Below are 6,650 nucleotides of genomic sequence, written 5' to 3' on the forward strand. Positions count from 1 at the left end.
AGAGAAAAAGATGAATTGAATTAATAGAAATTACTATTTAAAAAACACAAGATATTTATGATTGGGTATTAATCTGTCCAAAATATTTATTAAGAATCCTTTTACATACCATATGATAGATGCTAATTAAAAATAATTTAAAAACAAGGGTGCCTGGGTGGCTTAGTCAGTTGAGTGTCCCAACTCTTGGTTTCAGCTTAGGTCATGATCCCAGGGTCATGGAATCGAACACTGGGGTGGGCTCCATGCTGAGTGTGGAGTCTGATTAAGATATTTCTCTCTCTCCCTCTGCCCCTCTCCCTTGCTTGTGCTCTCTGTCTCTAAGATAATAATAATAATAAAAAGACACAGGTAAAGTGAGGTTTAAAAATAAATTTCATTGGGGCATCTGGGTGGCTCAGTCACTTAAGTCTTAGAGTCTTGATTTCAACTCAGGTCATGATCTCACAGTTTGCGAGATCGAGCCCCATGTCAGGCTCTGCACTTATAGCATGGAGCCTGCTTGGGATTCTCTGTCTCCCTCTCTCTCTGCCCCTCCCCAACTCTCACACATGCATTCCTTTTCTCTCTCTCCTTCAAAATAAATAAACATTAAAAAAAATAAAAATGATCAAAAACAGTGTTTGAGTCTTGCAGCCTATATTGCCATTACATAGGAGATATGAGTACTTCATTTATTTTTCATTTAACTAGAATGATATTTACCAAGATCCATTTCTTTACCTCTATGATCCCTCCAAAATAAAATTGAATATTGAACGACTTCTATAATTTCTTTGAAGAATACAACCCATAAGTCAGTATTTTTATAATAAACACAAGAAGAGTCTGTTTTGTCTTGACTTGGGAGATTGAAGTGTGCCTCCATGGATGTAGGTGCTGTTGTGTCATTTTAAATTATTCTCCATTGTCAGGTCCTTTTTCTAAAAACTTTATTTATTTGGGGGCACCTGGGTGTCTCAATCAGTTAAGCATCCGACTTCAGCACAGGTCATGATCTCACAGTTGGGTTTGAGCCCCACATCGGGCTCTGTGCTGACAGCTCAGAGCCAGGAGCCTGCTTCAAGATTCTGTGTCTCCCTCTCTCTCTGCCAATCTCTCTCTCTCTCAAAAGTAAAACATTAAAGAAAAAAAAGAAAAAAAAATTATTTTGAGAGAAAGAACAAGCAGGGGAGTGACAGAGAGAGGGAGACACAGAATCTGAAGCAGGCTCCAGGCTCTGCACTGAGAGCAGAGAGCCCAGCATGGGGTTCCAACCCACAAATTGTGATATCATGACCTGAGCTGAAGTCAGACGCTTAACTGACTGAACCACCCAGGTGCCCTCCATTGTCAGGTCTTTTGTTCATAACACACTTTATAGTTCCAACAGATAACATCCGTATACTCCTTTACAACAGTGTAAAAAATACAAAGTGCTTTTCTCATTACTTTATACTCATGTGTGTTATTATTGTCTTCCCATGGATGAGTAAACTGAGGTTTGAGAAACCTAACTTTCTTAAAGATTAACAATTAGTAAGTTGTTGACCCAGGAATCTATTTATGGTTTTGGAGTCTTTACTACACCTTATTGCATGCATGTAATACAAATGTATTCTACACCTCACATTTTGCTTCAGCTTGCTCTTATTTCTTATTATTCACCCTTTGAAAAATACATCTTTAAGAAATAGATAAAAGCAACATTGGGGTAGAAAGTTTGAGGGACTGAAGAAATAAGTGTCAGAGTTATTTTAACTGAATCTTGAATCAGTGACCTGTACTATGTAGATATTTGCCTTGGAAGAAATTTCAGTTAAAAATTTATTTTTGACTTTCCATGTCTAGGTATCGAGAATAGGTTGGAGGGTTTTCTTGCTTGCTTTAGTTGTCATAGAATCAATAAAATTGACTTTCATTGTGTTTTTTTTTTCTTTTATTCTGGAAGAAAAAAAAGAGGAAAGAAAATAAATTATTTGTGTTTCAAAGATAAGAGCTTGGGTCTTAGAGCAAATTAAACCTCCAACACTGGTGAAGGAAAGGGGTCTCCTCACCTCTGGTGGAACCTGCTTGTTAGGCTTATTTCCCAACCTCGGGGCATGGCCTCTTGATGTGACCTGCGGGAAGATGAGGGGCAGTGGGAGAGACACAGGCCAGAGGGCAGAGAAATTACACTCTGGCCAGTCCCAGGACAAGAAGTGAAATGAAGCTGTCTAAGTCCAAAGGTCTGACTTTTTACAGGTCACTGAGCCCAGAGCTATTGCAACAAAGAAAATAAGATTCACATTAGGCATGACTTATATATTTTTAATTAAAAAAAAAGGTAAAGGAAAAAAGAGGCCAGAATCCAGAGTTCTAAGTAGCAGAAATTGTGTGATTTGATTTTTCCTTATAGTTTAAAATGTTCATGCATTATATTTTAATAAAAGTTTAATGCTCAGTTGAGAACTTAAAAGTGTTATTGTCATATTTGGTGTCCATCAGTCCACAAAAATAGTTAAAATATCATTAAGATTTTTGCAGGACAACTGAGGCAAACGTAGTTTAGGATGATTCCTTGATTTATTTATTGCTTTTGAGGAAGTAGATTCTAATCAGGTAGGTATTACCCTAATAGAAAGGAATATATATCACTGGAGCATGAAAATATATTTTTTGGTTTTCCTGGGATTTATTGCAATAATTAGATTTATCATAATCAATAAAATGTGTGAGCCAAGTTTACTGAAGTGTCAATTTCCCATTGCATGATTTCCCCTGGGAACTTTAATTTTTAATTCAAAAAGAAAAGTGGAAGATTTGTCTTACAGATGCCAGTGAATGTGTGAGGTTAAGGAAAGCACAAGGGTCCTTACAGAGCTCAAAGTTGGGCTTAAAACAATTATCTTCCCATTCTTTCTCACATCCCTTGGCTGACCATTAATTTTCTAGGAGAATGAGATCTTGAAATGGCCCAGTTACAGATCTCTTTCCTTAGATTGCAGAAAGATGTATTGGACAGTAAGATTTGATGATTTTTACTTCATCATCCCCAACAGTCAAGAGCACTCAGGGGTGGAGAATGCTATGATTGGCTTACACTGAACAATACAAGGAAATGAGTCCATGTGTTAGGCTATGGGCATAATTTACAACCATGCATATACTAGTATTTGGAATGAAATGTTAGTCCTTCTGGATTAAAAAAAAAATGAGGTTGGAAGCTCCACTAATGAAGATGAAGACATTTCTTGGCAGTATGTAAATTTTTTGTAATGGTTATATAATGCATGGATTAGATTGATTGTAGAAATAAATATCCCTGATTTTCCACCCTTCCCTGTATCCAAACTCTTTACAGTATGTACTGGTATCTCCACTCATCAAGAGAGGAATCTGTTTTCTTACCTCTTAAGTCTGGATTGACTTTGTGACTTGTTTTGGCCAAAAGAATGCAGTGGAGGTGATGATGGACCAATTGGCCCAACTGGCCAAGCCTAAAGCTTCCAAAGACCTTATGCATTTTCACAAAATAAAGCATTACTTTATTCACGGGGCTTAAGGACCAGAGAGAATTGTAGAGATGTCAAAATAGGTTTCATTGGGGTGCTCATGGAGTCCTATCTTTAAGAACCACATGCACCTTGGTATAGGAGGAGGGAAGATGGCGGCGTAGGAGGACGCTGGGCTCACCGCGCGTCCTGCTAATCACTTAGATTCCACCTACACCTGCCTAAATAACCCAGAAAACCACCAGAGGATTAGCAGAGCAGAGTCGCCAGAGCCAAGCGTAGACGAGAGGCCCACGGAAGAGGGTAGGAAGGGCGGCAAGGCGGTGCGCGCTCCACGGACTGGCGGGAGGGAGCCGGGGCGGAGGGGCGGCTCGCCGGCCAAGCAGAGCCCCCGAGTCTGGCGGGCAAAAGCGGAGGGGCCTGACGGACTGTGTTCCGACAGCAAGCGCGACTTAATGTCTGGGAGGTCCTAAGTTAACAGCTCTGCTCGGAAAGCGGGAAGGCTGGAGGACAAAGGGAGGGAGAGCTGCTGAGCCCCCGGACGACAGAGCTCAGCTTGGTGGGGAACAAAGGCGCTCGCCAGCGCCATCTCCCCCGCCCATCCCCCAGCCAAAATCCCAAAGAGAACCAGTTCCTGCCAGGGAACTTCCTTGCTCCGCGCAAACACCCAACTCTGTGCTTCTGCGGAGGAGCCAAACCTCCGGCAGCGGATCTGACTCCCTCCCGCTGCCACAGAGCCCCTCCTGAAGTGGATCACCTAAGGAGAAGCGAGCTAAGCCTGCCCCTCCTGCCCCTGTGCACCTTGCCTACCCACCCCAGCTAATACGCCAGATCCCCAGCATCACAAGCCTGGCAGTGTGCAAGTAGCCCAGACGGGCCACGCCACCCCACAGTGAATCCCGCCCCTAGGAGAGGGGAAGAGAAGGCACACACCAGTCTGACTGTGGCCCCAGCGGTGGGCCGGGGGCAGACATCAGGTCTGACTGCGACTCCGCCCACCAACTCCAGTTATACACCACAGCACAGGGGAAGTGCCCTGCAGGTCCTCACCACGCCAGGGACTATCCAAAATGACCAAGCGGAAGAATTCCCCTCAGAAGAATCTCCAGGAAATAACAACAGCTAATGAGCTGATCAAAAAGGATTTAAATAATATAACAGAAAGTGAATTTAGAATAATAGTCATAAAATTAATCGCCGGGCTTGAAAACAGTATACAGGACAGCAGAGAATCCCTTGCTACAGAGATCAAGGGACTAAGGAACAGTCACGAGGAGCTGAAAAACGCTTTAAATGAAATGCAAAACAAAATGGAAACCACCACAGCTCGGATTGAAGAGGCAGAGGAGAGAATAGGTGAACTAGAAGATAAAGTTATGGAAAAAGAGGAAGCTGAGAGAAAGAGAGATAAAAAAATCCAGGAGTATGAGGGGAAAATTAGAGAACTAAGTGATACACTAAAAAGAAATAATATACGCATAATTGGTATCCCAGAGGAGGAAGAGAGAGGGAAAGGTGCTGAAGGGATACTTGAAGAAATAATAGCTGAGAACTTCCCTGAACTGGGGAAGGAAAAAGGCATTGAAATCCAAGAGGCACAGAGAACTCCCTTCAGACGGAACTTGAATCGATCTTCTGCATGACATATCATAGTGAAACTGGCAAAATACAAGGATAAAGAGAAAATTCTGAAAGCAGCAAGGGGTAAACGTGCCCTCACTTATAAAGGGAGACCTATAAGACTCATGACTGATCTCTCTTTTGAAACTTGGCAGGCCAGAAAGAATTGGCACGAGATTTTCAGTGTGCTAGACAGAAAAAATATGCAGCCGAGAATCCTTTATCCAGCAAGTCTGTCATTTAGAATAGAAGGAGAGATAAAGGTCTTCCCAAACAAACAAAAACTGAAGGAATTTGTCACCACTAAACCAGCCCTACAAGAGATCCTAAGGGGGACCCTGTGAGACAAAGTACCAGAGACAACACTACAAGCATAAAATATACGGACATCACAATGACTCTAAACCCGTATCTTTCTATAATAACACTGAATGTAAATGGATTAAATGCGCCAACCAAAAGACATAGGGTATCAGAATGGATAAAAAAACAAGACCCATCTATTTGCTGTCTACAAGAGACTCATTTTAGACCTGAGGACACCTTTAGATTGAGAGTGAGGGGATGGAGAACTATTTATCATGCTACTGGAAGCCAAAAGAAAGCTGGAGTAGCCATACTTATATCAGACAAGCTAGACTTTAAATTAAAGGCTGTAACAAGAGATGAAGAAGGACATTATATAATAGTTACAGGGTCTATTCATCAGGAAGAGCTAACAATTATAAATGTCTATGCGCCGAATACCGGAGCCCCCAAATATATAAAACAACTACTCATAAACATAAGCAACCTTATTGATAAGAATGTGGTAATTGCAGGGGACTTTAACACCCCACTTACAGAAATGGATAGATCATCTAGACACACGGTCAGTAAAGAAACAAGGGCCCTGAATGAGACATTGGATCAGATGGACTTGACAGATATATTTAGAACTCTGCATCCCAAAGCAACAGAATATACTTTCTTCTCGAGTGCACATGGAACATTCTCCAAGATAGATCATATACTGGGTCACAAAACAGCCCTTCATAAGTTTACCAGAATCGAAATTATACCATGCATACTTTCAGACCACAATGCTATGAAGCTTGAAATCAACCACAGAAAAAAGTCTGGAAAACCTCCAAAAGCATGGAGGTTAAAGAACACCCTACTAACGAATGAGTGGGTCAACCAGGCAATTAGAGAAGAAATTAAAAAATATATGGAAACAAACGAAAATGAAAATACAACAATCCAAACGCTTTGGGACGCAGCGAAGGCAGTCCTGAGAGGAAAATACATTGCAATCCAGGCCTATCTCAAGAAACAAGAAAAATCCCAAATACAAAATCTAACAGCACACCTAAAGGAAATAGAAGCAGAACAGCAAAGACACCCCAAACCCAGCAGAAGAAGAGAAATAATAAAGATCAGAGCAGAAATAAACAATATAGAGTCTAAAAAAACTGTAGAGCAGATCAACGAAACCAAGAGTTGGTTTTTTGAAAAAATAAACAAAATTGACAAACCTCTAACCAGGCTTCTCAAAAAGAAAAGGGAGATGACCCA

General features: G+C 41.3%; 1 long non-coding RNA gene across 1 annotated transcript; it reads right to left on the bottom strand.

Annotated features, from left to right (window-relative positions):
• Positions 1–1,794: 1,794 nt before the first annotated feature.
• LOC123579662 lies at positions 1,795–3,513 on the bottom strand. The gene is made up of 3 exons (XR_006702879.1): positions 3,370–3,513; positions 2,037–2,099; positions 1,795–1,923 (listed from the first exon to the last, which is right to left on the bottom strand). It is a non-coding gene; the product is annotated as an uncharacterized LOC123579662 (long non-coding RNA).
• Between the last annotated feature and the right edge of the window lie 3,137 nt (positions 3,514–6,650).

Source organism: Leopardus geoffroyi, chromosome A3 (assembly GCF_018350155.1).
Source record: "Leopardus geoffroyi isolate Oge1 chromosome A3, O.geoffroyi_Oge1_pat1.0, whole genome shotgun sequence".
Classification (NCBI taxonomy): domain Eukaryota; kingdom Metazoa; phylum Chordata; class Mammalia; order Carnivora; family Felidae; genus Leopardus; species Leopardus geoffroyi.